This window comes from Nothoprocta perdicaria, unplaced genomic scaffold (genome assembly GCF_003342845.1).
Source record: "Nothoprocta perdicaria isolate Ctin4 unplaced genomic scaffold, notPer1 scaffold_26, whole genome shotgun sequence".
Taxonomy (NCBI): domain Eukaryota; kingdom Metazoa; phylum Chordata; class Aves; order Tinamiformes; family Tinamidae; genus Nothoprocta; species Nothoprocta perdicaria.
The window spans coordinates 4,324,970-4,345,674 of NW_020455488.1; the positions used below are offsets into that span (position 1 = coordinate 4,324,970).

The following is a 20,705-nucleotide window of genomic DNA, read 5'->3' on the forward strand; positions in this document are numbered from 1 at the left end:
GAGACTCCTAGATGTCACACTTAACCCACCTTTAATTTATCTGTTCTGGCAGGTTCCTGGTGGTGCGTTTTCAATTCTTTAAATTATTGTTCATGGTGACCACTAATGCTCATTAAGATATGTTGGGTTAAAAACCCTTTGAAATGAAGTATGTGAAGCTAGAGCACAGAATCACTTTTTCCAGACTTTTAACCACTCAGCTAGTCTGTCTTCCTGCTCTTGTAGATAGAGAATCTCTCTAGCATCAAGCACAATTCGGCCTCATGCCCATCCAGTCGTTAGCCTCTCTGGGCAGCCTGTTACTACAGCTAATTCTCAGTGCTCCCCCCCCCCCTTCTTTTTTTTTTCTTTACAACAAAAAGTTAGGCCTCCCAATTCCGGCCTTGTTTGCAATCCCCTGCGTGCTGGATGTGCTCCACTTTCTTGCTGCATTTTTGTGAGCAGGCTAAGTGGTRACCTTCATCTTGCATCTCTCTTGCTCTCTTTGTAAGAGAAAAGCTCTTTTTCGTACAAATTTCCGTACTTTCCCTTCAGAGGGATAGCCGGACAGGAGAAAGTGCCTGGAGGGCTTGGTGCTACTGTTCATATACAAGTATTTGTAAGGACATATATCCTGAGGATTCTGGATTTGTCTTTGGACATGCTGGCTGAGCATCTCGCAYACTGAGCTGCAGCTTTTTCTTTTACAGCTATTGAGGCGGATCATCACAAGGGCATGGAATATTGTCTCTTCCTGAATCTTGTAAATAAAGTTAGATTCCTAAGGTAAGGAACACGTTTTGTAAGATTTTGTTTAAAATCCTTCCTCTCTATATACAGCAACCATAGATCACCCACAGGAATGACTGAAGTATCACACAGTGGGATTCATCTGGAAATGTTTAAAACTGATTCTACTTGGGATTTGTCTCTTTTCAGAGTAGCTCTTTTAATTTTCTACAGATGCTTTCATCTCTCCCTCCTAACCACACAAAACTTCCTCACTGTGGTTTTCAATTGGTTTTGTGCAAAGTACCAATTTCTGCAGCAGTACAGTCAGCCTGTACAGTACAATGAGGTTGATTTTTTTGTTAATCTTTTTCCATTTACATCTGAACAACCCCTTCTAGGGGGTAACTCATTTATTCATAGCGGTAATTTGTAACCATTTCCTTCATCTCAGGTATTACTGAAATGACTAATATGTAAAATGTGAGACAACCAGGGAAGGATTCAGCTGCCTCWACACAGATGCCAAGTGCTATTTGGGAGATTCCAAATTTACCAAGATACCTGCACAGGGCATCAGATGTGACAACAGGTGCCTTGCTGAAGCAGCAACCAGAAGCCAAGCAGGATATATTACACAACTGGAAATAACACTGAAGCCTGAATCCTACCTGGAATTACAGTGTGGTGCAAAGTCCATCACCATCAGTGGTGAGGGTCCCTGAGACTCAGAGAGGCTCTGAACTAGGGCTAGTGCCGACCCTCAGCATTAGTCTCACAAAGACAAGGCAGAGCAGGGCAGTGCTAGTACCTAACCTTGCACCCAGCAGCACAGTCCTGAAAGAGGAAACTAGCCCTGAAATATTTGCATAAAAATCACTATAAGAAATAGGTATATAAATARCTATAAATTCAAACCACGAGTGCTACCGGGTGGATAGTCTGTGGGAGCGCCCCACATACTGTATATGAACCTGAAATATATAGTGGAGGACCATAGCGAGCATTCATGTTGCAACTCAGGTGTCACTACTGTGGGCACCACAGCCTCCCAGGCCTGCAGCCCCCAAGCTGGAAGACRGAAGAGCTCATAGTTTTTATATAAAGTAATTGTGAACTGTATAAACACTCCATTTACATTCTTGCCCCACAGATTTGCACAGCAGTACTGCCAAAAGTAGCAATTATAGGGAAGTCTTTTAGCATGCAATGGTATGCAGCACTTTTCTTTCTAAACTGAACAACCAAAGTCTTATCATAAAGACAATATTTAAGTAGTAGCTCAAGCCACAAGTTTTTGAAAACAATAACCAAACACATGCTTTGTAGGAGCATGGGATTAGAAATGATTTCACAGAGAAAGTTAGCAAGAATTGTGATCGCTGTGTAGAGAAATAGTTTGTACAGACAGTACTTGAGGGTACATTCACACTTTCAGTGTAATTGTCTATTTTCAAAGATTTACAGTTTTGCAGTACATTTGCTTAAATATTAAGTCAGCTAGATAAAAGTTAAAGCAGAATTCAGACTAAATATGGTTGAGTACCCCAATGTACTCATAGATATGCAACTTACTGCAACAGGACTGGCTTCTATTTGATACTTTTCACTACTAATTTATACTTAATCGAAAAAATAAGAGATTAAATTAGTCCGTCTGCAGTAATTAAAATCACAAGAGGAACATGATGTATCTCAAAAGGAACATAATGTATCTGTACACTTTACACTGCCCATCTTTCTTTTCAATTGAATTATGGAATTTTCTAAAGTAGATGACCAGGTGACGACATGAGAAAGGTAACCCCCCTCCCCCCATTCCTGTGAAAAGTTGTAAGTCACCACATGGCCAAAAACCTTTTACACATGAGATTTTCACAGTTTAGCAGCAAATTCACTYGGATGTTAGTAAAAGGCAGAAAAAAGAAATACCTAAGTTCCTAAGTTCAGCASTTTGAACAGTGAAGTCTCCTGAGGTTGTTGCTGACAAATAAGAACTCATGAACTTTCATTAAGACTAATTCTGCAAACAGGTGATAATCCTTAAACACATGTGCTCATGATTAGTGACTCATCTAAGGTACAACCAATGCAGGTGCCTTATATTAACTTCAGTAGACTCTAGATCAGGTCACCTGAGGGTAAACTTATAAAATTTTTCAAGACCAGGTTTTTCAGTTCGTAAATGATTGCAGAAAATCATATCCTATGATGAGACAGGATTAGTTGGTTTATTCACTTTATCTAAATACTACTTTAATTTGCAAAGGAATACACCAAAAATAGCGCATCCATCATATGTTACTTTGAGAAGGAAAATTTGTGTGATTTAATAAGAAACATGAAAGGTCCAAACAGAGGGAGGGACAGAAAAGCTTTGCTGGTCTTTGAGAGAAGTCTGACAGTACCAGAAGAATTTAATTTCAGACTTGGATACCCCAGCAGAAATCTTCACAGAATTACTTAGCCTCATAATGTGAAATTAAGAGATCTAACACCCACTCATCTGACTGGAATTTCTATTCCTAGCATACAGGACTGACCATGACAGGGGGTCTCCCCCACTTGACTGGATATAGAGGAAAAACAAGCTGCCAGACTCTAGTTAGCTTATTTATTATGCACCTATGCTCCAAAACAGGTCACAAAGATATGAACTGTAAACTTCCCAGTAGTAAACTCTGGACTTCCTTCTAGCTCTGGGGTTAACCCTTAGCACTTACCACTATTGAACAATCACAGGCTTTATTTAAACATCTAACCCCGTGACACTTTGAGAGGGGGCTGCCATGGCTCCAGATCTGCTGTGCACCTCCAGGACCAAGCACATGCCTGCRGCTGCAGAGGAGCATTAACAATCCCAGGCAGCGACTCATGGTGCTGTCGCCTGCGCGGCGCTGGAGCAGAGCAGCAAAGGATGCTGTGGCATCCAGYACCCCCAAAGTTCCCCATGTTGCTCGGACCCAAAGGGCAGGGTGCTCAGAGTCCAGGCAGGAGGCAGCATTTGGCAGCTGCCAGTCACACCACAGTAACTCCAGAGTGTCCGAGGGTCCAACACGTCACCTCCGGAACGAGTCCTACCAGCTCCCCAAAGCCAGGAGCCCCGGGAATCCCACTGCAGCTGTGCCGTGACCAAGCACAGGGGAGCACTGGAGTCCCTGCCTCCTGCAGCCAGAAGAAAGTTCATGCYGACCAGTTTGCCCCAGTAAACCAACGCGGTGGAGGCTTCACTTGTGAGGGCAGAGTCCTGATAAAGCAGTAAGACCTCCCCGCACACATACAGCTCTCCTAGATCAGCACTTGTACCAGCGCCACCGAGAACSTGGAGATGCTCCGGGAAAGTGGACMGGCAGGGGTGGCTGGGGAACAGTTCCCCCTCCTCCCAGGGCTTCTGGACRCCCAGGCAAATCCAGGAGGAGCAGGGAAAAGGGCTTCTCCTCTGCAACCTGCCCATGCCAGGGATGCTGCTGGCCCCGCAGCAGCAGCACAAGGGGACGAAGGACAGCAGGGGCAGCGGCGCAGACCCCAGCACTCAGCCCGCCCCGACCCGCACCTACCTCGGCGGGCCCGGCCCGGATCGTGGGGCTGCAGCGGGAGCTGCGGGCGGCGGCGGCCGAGCCGGGGCCGCTGCCCAGGGCAGGCGGGCGCGCGCTGCTGCTGCTGCGGGGACTCCGGCCGCCGCTCCGGCTCTGTTGGCAAAGTTGCCGCGGCCACACGACCCACCTTAAACCCGCCTCCCCGCAGCCCCCGGGGGAGGGAGGAGGAGGAGACGGGGGTGGGGGCGAGAGCGAAGCAGTCCCCAGCGCGGCGCCAGCCACGGCCGCGGCTCGGCGGCCGCTCCGGGGTGGCGGGCAGGGCGCCCCGATCTACCTTCCGACACAGAGCGCAGAAACTTCGCGGGGCTCTGGCCGCTTTGGGGCTTGCTCGGTCGGTGATGGCCGTTTTGGCATCCGGCTACCGATTTAACCGTTTGTTGCTCGGGGGAGGGGACCTTGCGCCGGCGCCGCGGGTTTTGTGCGCGTCTTGCTTTTGCTTTTGCCTTGCGCGCCCGATGCAATTAAAATACCTTAAAGAGAAGCGGGAGGCACGGACCCAAGCTCGCATCCCACGGCTGCAGCCTGGAGTGCCCGCGGGAAGGAAGAAGCCAACTCCGGAGGCAGGAGCACCCGGCGGCTCTGCGGGGCGCGGGAGACGGGGGAAGCTCGGAGCCTCCGCGGCTGCGGAGCGAGCCCTCCTGGGCGGGGAGCTCCCCAGCGCCGCGGATGCGCGCGGCAGGGAGCGCGCAAACTTCAGCGCCCGTTGCCTGGCTCCGTGCACAGCAAACAGCCCCTGGCTGCAGGGAGGAAGCAGGCGAGGCCGAGGGGGTGCTAACGGGCAGAGCAAAGCGCCATGGAAAAAATTACCTCTTCTCTAGCATCCCCTGCCGTCCGGAACATCTGCCCTTGTGCTGGTCCATGGGCTGCTCTGTTGTGCTTCTCAGGGGGGCTCCGTGCCATCGAGGGGACCAGGAGGCATCGGGCAGGGAAAAATTGCACCCATGGTTTTAATTTCCCCCTGCAAGTACAAGAAGTTATAAATGCATGATAAAAATTATTAGACCAAGATGTTTTTGAAAGAAGATTCTTTCAAAAGTGTTTTCATGAGCAAATAAACAATTTCAGTGCTACATACGATCTCTCGTTTGCAGATCGCAGCAACTAATAGAGGGCCTGACTCATTTTTTTCATCACTCAGTATGTAAGAAAGGTAAGATCAAATCCCTCTTTGATAACATAACAAAATGGCAAATGAAACTTTTTTGTCCCTGTAGCCACATAACCAATCACCACATTATATCATATTTTACCTATACATGAGGCTGCCAAAAGCCTTTGTCCTGCACTGTGTGTTTCTGGGTAACGTGCCTATACATGATTRCAAGTGATGGCAGAGGCTCTAAACGAATAAAGGCAGTTTTGGCCGGAATTGCTTCGCTATTTCCACGACAGACTTGCTGCAGTCTCCTGACCTCCCGATAAACTTCTGCATTCCAACCATTTTCATGCTTTGCAGTCCCTAACCTTCCCCTTGCTGCTCTGTCCCATGTTGTGGCCTTCCCAAGAACTAGATCAGCCACCTAAATTCTGAGACCAGGCAGGGGAGATTACATGAATATGGCAGTGACTGGTGGCTTCCTCACTTACTTTTTGCAAACCCAGCCCTGCTTTCTCACTAGCTCCTGAAAGGCCATTTTTCTTCATCAGCTGGGGTTAAAACAACCTGACCAGGACCTGCAGCAGTGCTGGTGCCTGAGGTGAACTAATTCTCATCTTTTTCTACCTGGTTTTAATTATTTTCACAAACATCCTAAAAATTGACATCAATAATAAATTAGCAATGCTGTTTATTTATTAAATTATGTTCATTATTTAATAAAATTGAATATTGATTAAATTTGAACTTAATTTATTGAATRGAGGCAATTAGCTTTTGCTGTTTGTATAAGGATATTAAGAACACCAGTTACTATCTAGTCAGGACATTGTTTATAGCTCAGCACTGACACCCATTTCCAGCCAGGGCCTTTCATTTTAAAAGCAAAAATGCTGTCTGAAATGTATAAAGATAGAACCAGTCTGCAAAGCATAATTTACGCCATGGTTGTGCCTACTTGAAGGTCCATAGTACTTGGTGAATCTGTCAATGGATTTGTTTTACATAGGGGGGTGACTAGAACAGTATTCCTTTATTTTTAGTCCCTATTTATATTGATACCTCCTCCTGAAAGMGATTTAGTAAAAATACACAGCATTATATTGCATCACACTGATTCTACTTTGGTAGAAAAAGATATTAAAGATATAAGCAGAGCTCTAGCTTTTTTGTTATTATTGTTAACTTGATGAGTCTAGCCTAGAGTTATAAACCTGTAAACTCAACTTGAATCTTCAAGGTTAGCTAGACGTGCTTGATAAATCAGAATAAGTTATCAAAATCCAAAGACAAAATAAGYTCAATTATTGCAGTTCCACCGGAATGTAGCAAAAGGAAGTCTTCAGTTATCCCTGGGCAGCCTTAGCATCAACATGAAACCAAGAGAAGAATTTGAAAATAAAGCAAGTGTGCATTACAAAAGTGACTCTGCAACAGAAAACTACTTAATAATTCTGCTGATAAAGCAGGAGCTGGGAAAGAATTCAGTTGCCTCTCCTGCAGCTCGGCTGGGGTGACAGGAGTTTAAGGAGTATAGTGCTCTCCTTCACAGAAGCCGRCGGGTACCGTCTGTCCCTGCAAACAAGCAATGGAAGTTTGAAAACACTGGACTCATGGGGAGTTTTGCTACTGACTTTTGGGAGGGGCAGAATTTCACCCTAGGAATAGATCTGCTAAGAAGTTGCCATTTGCACATGCTTTCTTTTCAATGTCAAATCACCTTTCAGAAGCACTTTTTACTGCTTTTGTTTGCTTACTTCTACCTGTCCAATTCAAGACTAGCTCCTATCCATTTTTTTCATTTTCCAGAAGRTATTTGCATCCTTATGGTAGAACTGGACCTGAGAAAATAAAAACATACTGATTCAGGTTATTATGGTTTGCGAAAGCATCAGTTTTGCTTCCCTACGATTATTTCACATTTAGTATTAAAGTTCAAGAAATTAAGCATGCATGATTTGTTTCTGAAAGAACAAAATATAATTGAAAATGATGCCTGAAAAGAAACACAAAGATTTACAGATATAATGTGAGTTTTAACTTGTTTTTGTAGAACCATTCAGGGTTTTCATTTATGAATAATTCTGCTCTCTGCAATAATATGCTGTCTATGCAATCAGTGATGATAAATGGTACATAATTGTAAACTTGATATTGGTTTTCAATATTGAATTTATCATTCTGTCCTCTTAACACATATTAAATACTTTAAGGAATTTATTTGTTTGATTTATCTATGATTTTTTTCCAATATGTAAAATTTATTAGTTTTCTAGTTTTTGAGAATCTAAGAGTAGACAACATCATTAATAATACTGAATAATAGCGTGGGCCTCTTTTGTGCCTGATTCCTTTCTACTAAAACAAAACATCCAAATCAAATACAAATATTAGTTGTATGCACTATAGAAAATACAGTCTTAACTGGAAGAACTTCTGTATGCTTTTTGTTTGATTTCCCTGATTTATTTAAGTAATGATTACAAGAATTTAATCTGGTTTAGAAYGGCAATTCTTGCATTCATAGGAATTACACTTCATTTGATTCTATGTTAGAAATGTTGTTAAAGCAACAAAGTTTGGAGAAGTACACTACGAAGTTCAAAAATGATCACATGTCCTTCATAGCTTGGTTCCATTTTAGGGATCAACATTAATTTCCCTAGTTCATATTATGGACCCATTCTCCCAAATACAAATATAAATACAAATTGTCCTAGGGCAGGTGATGAAAATCAGAAAACATGAGTCCTGAATAACATTAGCAGAAATGTCCATAGTAGTTCCAGGAGCTATTCATCTAATTCAAATAGACATATAATAAGCATATAGGGCCTGATTCAATTGTATAAATTATTTTTCCATTAGCATAGACTTTGGTTGCAAACAACAACATGAAAAACACTAAAAATAAGCACAAAGCAACAAAAAAGTACAGGCTACTCATTAGCTGTGTATAGCTCATCCTATATGAGATAAAATGCTGCTCTTAGTCATGTTCATACAACCACCATTCTTAGCCACTGCAAGCATGGTTAGTTAAGGCATCTGCATTAGATCTGGGCACAAAATTATGCTACATCTAGTATAATGAAAAATTAAAAATAATTTTTTTTAAAKTTTGGTGGAGTTGAAGAATGCAATTGTGTAATGACGCAAATAGAAGAAACATCATTAATTCAACAGAATTGTGACTGATAACTTGAGGGAGAAATTTGATCTACTATGTAAAAATAGCAAAAAGAAAGTCAGTTGTATGCAGCTATTACTCCTTTTMTGATAAAGGTAACTGAGTAAAGACCTGTCTTTTACAAAACTCACTAATGGAACTCGCTGCAGGATTGCTGTAGCAAACAGCTTTGTTGTATAAAAAAATCAACTACTGGAACAAATCAGCATAACCTGAGAAGTTAAAATAGCTAGGGTAAATTACAGTCTGAAGCTTCCTAGGACAAACAGCATGGTTCCTGGAGCGYAGGAAAACAGTTTCGCTAGGTTCTATTCTATGTGATAAACATGGGATCCCCAAGCACGTCAGCTGTAGGAGAACAACATTCTGCCTTTTATTTGTTGCACTTGGTATTGGTAAGTATCAGAGAAGGATATCAAAATAGATTGAAAATCATTCTAGAACAACTAATTTCCTATTAATGTTAATGAGCATTATGTGTATTAAGGAGTCATTTTTCACAATGAAAAAAAATATGAAAAGCAGCACATATAATGCGTAATTAACTGCAGTGTCATACAGGTCAACAGCAACTGTCATCTTTCTAGTCAGAATTCCTGTGTGCATAGCCTTAAAGATTTCTTGAATCATGAGAACATGTACAGCACCAGCAGCAAGAAAACTATAACTTCYAACCACATCATCCACAGCTTTTGAGGCTGGAGAACAATCTACCTGTCAGGCTCCAGTGTGTTTGCAAGGCACTYCATTTAGTCCTGGCTAGCTGGGATCAAGAATAGGGGAGGAATTCAAATGATTCCCAACATTACAGTATCAAGCAGATGTTAAAAAGTTAGTAAACATTCTCAGCTAGATTTTTAACAGGGTGAAGAGCTGTACAGACTATTACCAATCCACTGAGCTTATCCACTTATTTGAATGACCATTATTTAAAGGATAAAAAGCTTTGGTCTACACATCTACATTTCATTAAACTGCGCTTGACTGAATTGGCAACCTGCTGGTACATGTTAAAATGCAGTAGTACTGCATCTCTGTGAGGAGATACAATATTAAACAACCAGAATTTCTCCTTCACAGAAATCCAAAGGCTGGAACATCCCCCGGCAAGCGCAGAGTAAAACAGGGGTACCGAATCAGCAACTAAAGAATGAGACTCAGTTCTGCCTACGAAAATACAGTCAGGTCCCCTACAGTTCTGCTCCTTCTCTCAGCAGCCAAGAGCTTGCTCTCCCTCAGAGAACTCCCTGCTAGAGAAGGTTGACCAGAATTCCAAGTGCTAGCAAGACTAAAACAGATCAAGTTAAAATAAGGWTTGAATCAGATAGAAGTTATGTGATTGGCATGCTGAAACAAGTCCATAAGATATCTTCATTTACACCTCATTTACATGTACTTTTCAATATGCTGGGGCAAATTTATCACAAAGCTCGGCCAGTTTTCTTCTGACAACTGTCTCCAGATGGCCGTAATATTAAGGACAGAACTTAGAGCTGTAGGAAATGAACTATTGTGGCAATGGGCTTTATTTGTACACACTGGAAAGCGAACTGCCCTGCAAAGGTATTTTGAGTTCACTGGTGTCGTATCTATCGAGAAGAGACAAGATGAAAGAAGCTGAATTTATCCTCACAGTAAATTTCTACTTGGAATTTTACAGTTTTCAGAACAAGTTGAATGTGAACACTGAATATTAATATTTGTTTAACTGTACCCTTTTTCTATGCCTTTATTTATCTTTAGCCATTCCAATTTCTTTGCATTAGCARCCAAAGTTCTTAACAAACACCAGGTCTTTGTTTTGATTTCCTTACACTCAGAATAATGTACAGTCTTAGCAAAATAGGCAAGTAAGCAAGACTGAGATACAAAATACAAGAAATGCTTACATTTACAATGACAAAGCGGGGAATAAAACCTGGGAGATTTGACTTTTAGTCCAAAACTCTGCCAACTGGACTTCCTTAAACCTATCCTGGGAATGTCTACTATCTTAACCTTCAATGCACTTCACATGGGCCCTTAGGAAAGAGGATATCTCAATTTTTTATCTGACCTGGGATCTTTTGTAACTGCTTTTATTCATCACTGAAGAGATGAGCTTCCTGCAGAGCTATTCCATTTTGCATAAGACTTTATCCTGCTAGAATAAAAGGTATTTTTATATTGACTGTAATGACTATTGAACTCAACAACATGTTATTTCCTCACTTTCCTACCTGCAAAAACAAAAGCAGAATTCTTTGTATTGGTTAACATTAATCTTTGTACAGAACCTAGGTCTACATACTGCACATGCTACASATCTGAAAACTATAATGGCCAGTATATAAAATTTTGGAATTTCATGGAGTTGCTTACTGACATTTTTAATGAAAAAAATAAAACACGCAAGTTTTCATGGAAATTCCCACAAATTGTGGTTCTTTTTCAGTTTTCAAGTAAAATCCAAGAAAAATTGGCTGCAAATCTTTCTTTTCCTTTTCATCCATCTCAGTATGCATTGGTAGAATCAAAAAAATCTGTATCTGCCAAAAGTTTCTTCTTAAAACAACTGCATACTGCAATGCATTTATTTCTGTGTTTTGCCACTTTATGAGGGGAAAATATATTTCTAAGATATTTTTGGTAATATATGACTAAGTAGCAAAATTAAAACTAGGAAATTAATAACTACATGGCATTTCAATCCCATCAACTCTAATCAACATAAATCCATTCTAATTAAAACCTGCAAATCCTAAGGATACTAAGCAGATAGCCCTCTATTACAGGGAGATGGCAACAGAACATGCACAATACATAGAAAAGGAGAATACAGAACTCTCTGAAAGAGACCTAGGTGGAGCAGTATTAAAGGAATTGCTGTATTGTTAAAATACCATCATCTTCTCAATAATCTCTAATTGACACAAAAGTCCATTAACATTAAAAAGCATTTTACAAGCAAAATGAAGGACCTGAAGAAGTGTATAACTTCACAAGATGTAAAAAGGTTACTAAGTTTATCACAATCATCAAACCAGAAATAGCACAGCGATGCAAAGCATGTTCTGATCACCATGATGAATAACACACATCAGTTTAAATGAGAATAAAAGAAATTATGCAATTTCAGCAGAGCCTTTGTTTCAAAGTCAAAACATCTAAGTCTCGACTTTGTCTTCTAGATTTGATCAAAACCCCACGAATATTAACAAGAAGCTTTGCACTAACTCCCTTGGGCCTTGCATATGCCTTTTTATAGCAGTAGAAAGTTATTGTCCACTGGCAATTCTCTCTCACCCATCTTACATAAATTCAGGAAGCTCCTCATCTCTCCTATATTCCATTTAATCTCAAATTTACGATTGCCATCAGCCTATATGAATAGAATTATGGATGTCCCACCTCCGTGGTTCCACTTTCTTACAATGTATTGAGGTCAGCAGTTACCCTCTTCTACTATTGTATTGTCAGGTAAAGAAAGAGATTGGAAACTTTATCGTACAGCAGATCTGCTTTGGGATGTTTGTTATATGTATGTATCGGCAGCATCTAATATTGATACTTCGGGGTTTAAAGGGAGAAGCCATCTTCAGCCAGTCCTAATTAGCTCTTAAAAAAGGGGGCTTTTTGTCTAGTGGATGTTTTCATCCACAACCAGCAGAGATTAAACAAATGCATTTGCCTGGCAGGCAGTGGCTGTTATCCTGCCAGTGAGCTCAACAGGAAGCAAACAACCTGCTGACCTTCCCAGGCAAGCAGCACTTCTTAGCCAAGCAAATGAGATCGTAGTAAGGGCTGTAATTGAGACAGTTGTTATTACTATATATTATCACAAACTTATCCTAACATTGCCTGGATTTATGGCAACAGTACAGAATCACAGAGGTGTGAGGCTGGAAGTATCAAATAAATCAATATGTCTAGTTGTTTCCAAAGCGTAACATATGCAATTGCTGCAAACATTCTCTCTATTATGTTTTCAGCAGCTGCTGATCTTTAGGGGGTCTGGTGGTCTGGAGAGAAATCCTAACCATTGACAATGGTCTGCTAGTCTAAAAGGTCTGGAAATCACTGATTTAATTACTTCAGCAAGGATCAGGTTATATCTAGACTACTCCCTAAGAGACATTTATTTAACCTGTTCTTGCAGATTTCTAGTGAATGAGAGTCACAATCTCTTTATGCAGACTATGCCAGAATTTAATATAAGGTTGTTTTCAAGAATATTTAATATTATTTGTCATTTTCTTTATCACCCCTCAGTTTGTGTTTGCCATTTCTTTTTATTTTAATGACACAGAAATTCAGAAAAAAAGCAATATGTAATATCAAGAACTGGAATGCTCACACGGTATTGTATTTAGAAAAAAAAAAAACAAGAAAATAAATCTATCGTCCTTCTTAATCCTAGCTTATTGTAATGACACTAATTTAGTGAAATAACTATCCTGTCTATCTTATTAATGTGAAACAACAGTTCTCTATGCCTTTGCTTTAATGCATGCTCCAGCTATCCTGTCTATCTTATTAATGTGAAACAACAGTTCTGCATGCCTTTGCTTTAATGCATGCTCCTGAAGCAGTACATAGAGCCACAGAGGATTTTGGTAAATAATGAGGAAGGAAGGTTTAGTAAGGTCACTGTTAGGAACATGCATGCTCCTCTAGCAAAAACTTTCACCAAGTTCTCCCTTGCATGTAATTCCATTGGATCAAACAAAGAAGGGGAGCTGAAAGGTAGACTGATATAAAAATGTATTGGTACACAGAAAGATCCTTTATTAGACAGAAAGCTACAGTCTCTTACAGAAAGGATTTTCCACTTGGTATTCCTATGGTCTGAAATCAGGCCTGAATAAAAGCAGCTAACTTGATAAAATACAGGCAAAAAGAAAAATCATGTAAGAAAATAATGGAAATGCTGTTATGGACTTTTGTGATGATAAAGAGTTTCATGAATGAAACTGGCAAGCTGAAATGCTGTAAAGTCATTTTAATGGTCAGCTTGCTGCAAACATTGCAAAGATTTTCTAGTTTCTTTCAAAGTCAAGACTCTTCTTTTTCTTTTTTTTTTTTTTAATCTGTCAAGCAGGGAGACATTAGCTGAAGACTTGAGGAAACTAACAGAGAAGCAGAAAAGGATTCAGAAAAGATAAGGAACAGACAAAAATGGGAGATATTAGATTCAAAAAAAAGAAACTGAATGGATGGGATGTACCAGAAAAAAATGAGGAGTGATGAAATAAGCTGTAAAATAATATGCTGTTTTTTAGCAACTATACYATATCAAAATAATCCAGCCTTTCCTTCTGTTTTCTTATATGCTGCTAAAGGCAGAGGCTGTAATACCTGAAGTGTAGTTATGTCATGGGACTCCAAACACAGAACAGGAAAACCACAGAACTGGGTCTGCTCTTTTATGGTCAGTTTGCACCAGCCCCATAACTTTCTTTTACCTGCAGCTGTACTGGCTAATCCAACACATGGGAGGCTCCCTCACACTAGGACTTTGCATTTCCTCAGGAGCTGTTCTACTACTGGAATATGGCATCAGGACTAGAGAAAGAGGGAAAAATAGCTAAAATAAGCATTTAAAGATATGAAAAACAGATCAAAATCATATTCTCTTACTAAGCTATATCAGCAGCTTGGTATTTGATGGGTATTCTCATGTCCTTCAGGACCTCAGAAATTTTCCCATCAGCTGCCCCACAAAGTAGYTCCATTCCAGATCTGAAGACTAAGCTTTCTGAACATAGTGCGTTGAAATGTTATCTTATTTTTAACCTACTTATTAACCATGTAGTGGCCACATTCCTACCCATAACCTGTAAACAGAAGATATGCAGTATATGCGGCAATACTGTCAATTCCGCATGTCTGGACTGCACTCTGGGAGAAGCCGCAGATCATTATGCACACAAAATGAGGAATTTCTTCCTCCTTATTCACTGCAAAGAAGCTGGGCATCCTACTCCTTAATTATGACACTTAGGAAAGGTAATTGAAGTGCCTTATAATATCCCCACTGTATTCTCCCCTCAGAGGTTATAGGGAGAGCCTGAGGTAGCAGGGARCTATGCAGCCCATCAGTAGACTTGCCAGGGAAACCTAGTATCTCGGTCTAGCCTATTTAGCAGATAGTCAGATAGCATATGTCAGACCCTGAAAACACCAGGTCAAAAGAGTTGTTGTGCTAGAAACCAAGTCATACATAAGTTTACATTTCTTTGTCAATTTTTTTTTTTTGTATGTTGTCTTTCCTTAACTTTTTCTTTGCATGTTAGACTACTTTCTCATTGTAATGCCAGTTTAGTCTCTTTCAGAAACTTATAAAACATTATGCTGCCTGCCTAAGGTCTTCATAAAGCAGAATGAAGGCTACTATTTACAGCCAAGGGTGTTGAACAAAGAGAAAGAATCTTTGGCTCAAGTCCTGTCTGAAGCACTCAGTCAGCACGTGACTCCCAGGCAAATCATTTGACCTTCTTTACCATAGTTCACTTATAAATTTGGCTAAGAAGCAAGAGCTTGTGGAAAAGCACTTGCATTTGACCTCAGCTTGCATAAGTAAATGCATCTGAAAAAAGCAAGCTGSATGATGCAGCAAATTCTTTTTCAGTCATCATCTGCTTCTTGAAACTGCAGTTGCTCACGTAACTAACTCTCCAACCTGGCATTATAGTGAGTAACACAAAAATGCTGCACCACTTAATAGTAACACCATTTTCCAGCGAGCTTAAGAGCAGTTTTATTTCCTTATTTATAGAGGTCTGTAATGAAAAATTCATTCTTAACTGACATCCAAGAAAACAAAAACATACTCTTTTCTCAACTTTAAGTAAAGTCCTTCTGTGCACAATGTCCTAGGAAACAGGTTAAAGTTTAGCAACACAAAGTATGGAGGATTTTATAATAAGCTGATGGGAGGCAGCATAGAATACAGACAGACTCTTATTAATGGTCCCCAATGACAGGGCAAAAGGCAACAGGCACAAACTTAAATACAGAAAATTTCACTTAAATCTATGAAAAAGCTTTTTTGCCTTGAGGGCAGTCGGACCCTGGCACAGGTTGCCCAGAGAGGCTGCAGAGTCTTCATGCTTGGAGATGCTCAAAACTCAGGTGGACAACTCAGTCACAAGCAACCTGCCCTAACTGCCCCTACTTTGAGAAGAGTGGTTGGACTGAAGASTTTCTGCATCTCAGTTGCTCTGTCATTCAACTCTGGGAGAGCCAGAGATAACAGAGGCAGAACCAGGATGCGTTAAGCTGCAGAATCTGACAGCCTCACCTTCGCTGTCATCTCATCGCATTGCTACCAACAATTCAAATAAATCAGAGAGAAGATTTTGTACATTCTTGTGAAGTATTAATAGGAAGTACTTTGACAGTCATATCAACTGTGGTATATAGAGGACAGTTACTAATTAATCATCTTCTTTTATTTCACTTAGACCTTGTGGAACCTTTAATACATATCCTGCTCCCATTCAAGCAAGCAAGATGAAAAAAAGGTGTAACTTTGTCCAGAGCTCAGCATACTAGGAAACAAGCAGCCTTTACTGCTTTTTGTTGATCCAAACTCTTCCCATCAACAGGTGAGAGTATTTCCTACAAAGGCAGTTTGAGAGGAATAACAGGAAACTTGGAGACTAGTATAAGCAAGACTACTGGAAGCTCTGTCTCTGAGTTTACCAAAGGATAATGATCTGAGCTGCTTCATTTTGATTCCATTTCAACACATTCAAAATTGGTAATTAATTAGCATCACATGAAATAGCACTTTAAAACTGATTTTTAAAAGAAGCAGTCACATGGTGAATAAACTCTTACCTAGCATTACTCAAACAGAACTGTATTGGCAATATGAAAAACAAATTTTGCATGACCATAATATGAAGTCATAACTGAACTATCTAACATTTCTGATGAAAGCCTTARGGACAATGACAAAGGCACCTATTAATAAGACACTCAGCAGCACTGTATACCCAGTAGAGTTGGGTAAATACTGCAGTCCATTTCCCTTGGATGTTCATTTGAATTTTTAAATGGTTTCTTTTGACTGCTCACATCCCTTTTGTGCTAACTTTCCATGAATAGTAAGTGAGCTTTAATAAGGGGAATAATCATGAAAAGCATATTTTAAGCTTGAACATTTGCCAAATGAAAACCTCAAATTGCACAATCAATGGTTAGCAGTACATATGTCAGTTTATGAATTTTACATTAAATTCAAAATAATCACTGCTGGTCAGTTTCATGTTCTTGCAGTTCAGAAATACAAAAAACACCACTACATATAGAACTAGACAGCATAAGTTAAAATATTGCTGTATACAATGAGGTACTCCTGAATTTGCAAGCCAAGAACTAGTTCTTCAAAATAATTAAGGAAAAAAAAAGCATGTTGAAATTTTGCATTTTTCTTATATATAAACATATATATAGTCTGTATATACRTACATATGTATATTTGTGAACTATTTACTCTGCCCTTTTATAATATATATATTTTGCCATTGGATAGAATATTGCTATGGTTATGAAACTTTTATTCATACTCTTTTGGCGAGTAAAAGATGTACAAGATGTACAAAAAGCAGTATATTTCCCTTTAGTTTCAATATACGTCTCTGAGCTCTCAAGGAAAATCTTTCGTATCTAATTTGTACAGCAAATCACAACAGCAGAGCTCCACACAGGTCAACTGCTACCTCATTTAATTTCTCATGATAGGAGACTAAGAGGAAATTAATCAGTTTCACTCAGAAATTTCTCCTTGTTATTTTGAAAGCAGGGGCAAAAAAAAGTCACCCTCGCAATTCTGTTTTCTATTTACTGTGGTATATAAATAAATAACCCTTACAGCATCATATTCTACAGCAGTGACCCCAAACTTGAGCTAGAAATACTATAGGGAACAATCCCAATTTGGTAGTGGGTGGAAAAGGTGACCTGTTAGGTCTTTCCATCTCTAAGCACGATTATCCCTTGAACTACATAGGAGTTACTGCAGTAGCTAAGGCATCACCAAGCATTACTTCAGTGCAAAGGTTCCATCAAATCAGAGATTTTGATGACAAAATGACTGTTCAGGTGGACTTTACCATTGGGGTTTTCTTAATTTGTAACACATTACAAATATAAGCATCATAAAAAAATAAAATCTGAAATACACGAAATTATCTACATATAACTTAAAATTCTTTACTAGGCTAAAGATTAACATTCTATTGATGTTGGTATTAAGCCTTTTTTTTTTTCTCAAATAATACTCAAAATCCCTGATATGCATAAGCTGTCAGTAAATAAATTCAAAACTCTGAAATGAACTATGTAAAGATAGAAAAGAAGTAGAAAAATAGGAAATAGCTCTATAATTTAATGATATAACAAACCTTTGAACTGCATCCAAGCAGGAAAGGGATGGTGGAAGCAAAAGTAAATGCATAGCATAGTAAAAATGAGGAATTATGATAAATAAATTGCTTTTATGATTCCAATAATTGTAAACATCACGTAGTTTCATCCTCCTGCCATGCTTGAAGAGATCTGTAAAGTGGGTAGGTTTATTGTATTGCCAAACAACATTAGTTCCTAGTTTATTCCTGAGAAGAAATTGCTCTAGTTACGTTATAAGCAACTTAAAGCAGCTAGTTCACAGAAGGCAAAAGACTGAATTTTAGGATTTTATAGGTAATGGAAGAAGGAGGCAGAATTTCAACCTAAAGACAATGAAATAGTGACTCCCAATGGTGATAACTGGCATTGCAAACCAAAAACTAGAAAGATGGTCCATTACTWAGAAAATCTGTAGCATAAAAATTCATGAAAGCAAAATCCTTTTCACTTTACAAAAAAAAAAAGAGTATCATAAAGATTCTTTTTATAATGCTTTGCAACATACTTTTAAAGGATAAATCAGGTAAGCCAGGTAATTATAGGCCTGTCAGTCAAAGAGCAATCACAGGCAAAATAACAAAAAGTSTAGTTAATATGGGATTTGACAAAAATAAAGGAGGGTGATACAATTAATATCACTTGACACAGGATTACAGAAAATAGATCTCATTAAACTAACTTAATATCTTTTTGATGAGATTGCATTTCTGGGGGTAAAAGCAGTATTGTCACTTTATTAGAATTCTGCAGGAATTTCAAGCTTTTTAAAATCTTGCTATTTGTCAGCATATGCAGTGCTTTTCAGAAAGCTGCAAATCACCATAGCACGTATTAAGCTAGCTGAGGAAAAATTTAACTGATAGAGCTTGCAATTAAATGTTATATTCACATTTCCCATCCAGAAAATCTGAATCCTACTATGATTTCTTTTGCATATTTTATGAGTGGCTTGGCTCACAACACAGGCGACAGACCACTGAYCTAGATTGTTTCATAAAGTGGGTCCAAGCAAATAATAGATTTTTGAGAGAAGTAAAGGTGATTTTTATACACTGAGCAAAAAAAAAAAGAGAATGTAATCTACTGACACATAGTATGGGACCCTGCCTAGGGACTGCTAAAAATATTTGAGGATAATGACAGATAAATACCTAAAGGTATCAAAAGGTTTAATTCTGAGATGCATATACAAGAAAAAGTAATAGGATAATTTTACCTAGTATTTGTTCCAGGCTATAGAGCTAATATAGACAATACAATGATAATTTTGAGAAATAGAATTCTTTTCAGAAATATGCCATGGAGAGACTAAAGAGTTGCAAAATACATACACACATATACACAAGAGCAGGGAGTTCAGCTTGGTGAAGTCATCAAAGAAACAGCAAAAGAGGTGATTAAATGACACTATAAAAACATCCTTGGAACAAGAGATTTGATGAGAGTTTTACCATCTTACAAACATATTGAGAGGCAAACACAAAGTTCGCAAATTCAAAGTAGGAAAAAAAGTGCTTTTTTTTTCCAGAAATAAACATAATTAACCTTGGTATAGCTCCTTTTAGTGGAAATAAATCTCCAGCTGGGTACATTGCTGATAAGTAGGATAACATAAAACCATGGTCTACATCAGTTAAGCTGAGCTTCATTGACAAGCACACCCATTCTGACCTAATGTAATAAAAATCCCCGATCTTCAGCTACGATATTGCTGCATATTTTGTCACTCCTACTAACAAATGCAGAGAGATTTAATGCTTGAGAAGTTCTCTGACAAATGAAGGCGAAGAATTTTACTTCAAAAACGCAAGTGAGAAATGAGCCATGGATACTGATCTCGATTTTACATTGGCTTTTGTTCAGAAAAGTCAGTTTCTTTTATCAGTACTTCTTTTATCAGTACTCTTTCRTTACATAGCATGAAAGTGATTAAATCTTTAAAAGACAATAAATATTGGCATCTAGAACATAACTGAGAACTGTGCATTATACTTTTTATGACAAATTAGTRAAAGGAGCTGCATATTAATCCTAACACCATTCTAGATACAGGCACTATTCTTACAGTGTTTGGTTTTTACTGAAGCAGCAATACAGGAGAAGGAATCTCCAAGAGAAAAGACAGCATTTATTCAGTTTTGTACAAGTCCAAAGCCAATGCTGAACTTCCCATGGGCTCAAAATTCCTTAAAGAATGGAAGATTCAACTTTAAAGACATCCTGTAAGATAACCAAGTCTTGTATCCTCCACTCCAGCAACAGCCTTCATGGAAAAAAAGAAGTCATCTTTCAAATGAAAGACATTTCTGTTGATAACTTGACTGTGTGGATACCAGACTTTAATACTGTTTTCTACTTGTGCTACCTTCTTAATCTTATTTTCTCAGAAAGCCTTATATATAATCCCATCTTGGTGTAGTCTGCTGCAGACTTGTTAGTAGGCACAGCAGCAAGCCAGACTATAACTTGCTACATACTTTTCTGTGCTTACCAACAGTCTTAAATACAATTGTAGCTGATAAAACCCATCAACATAAGGAGGTCACAAGCTTCCTGTAGGGAGGGAAGAAGTCCCTTTGAAGGAATAAAACACAGCAGTTGTTTTGCCAGGATGGCAGGAGGTATATCATAAAATATATGTGTGRTGCCAATTGACACATACAGATAGCCAGGTACAGTATTACATTAAATGGTCAACAACTTGTTACACCTATTTCTG

General features: G+C 39.1%; 1 protein-coding gene across 1 annotated transcript in view; it reads right to left on the reverse strand.

Annotated features, from left to right (window-relative positions):
* The window catches only part of MEGF11 (multiple EGF like domains 11), a 245,309-nt gene extending 238,104 nt beyond the window's left edge, over positions 1–7,205 (reverse strand). The window contains exons 1-2 of the mRNA XM_026040556.1: positions 7,158–7,205; positions 5,112–5,262 (exon numbers count right to left, since the gene is read on the reverse strand). The gene's annotated coding sequence lies outside the window, so the exon portion shown is untranslated. The remainder of the gene's footprint in view (positions 1–5,111; positions 5,263–7,157) is intronic.
* Between the last annotated feature and the right edge of the window lie 13,500 nt (positions 7,206–20,705).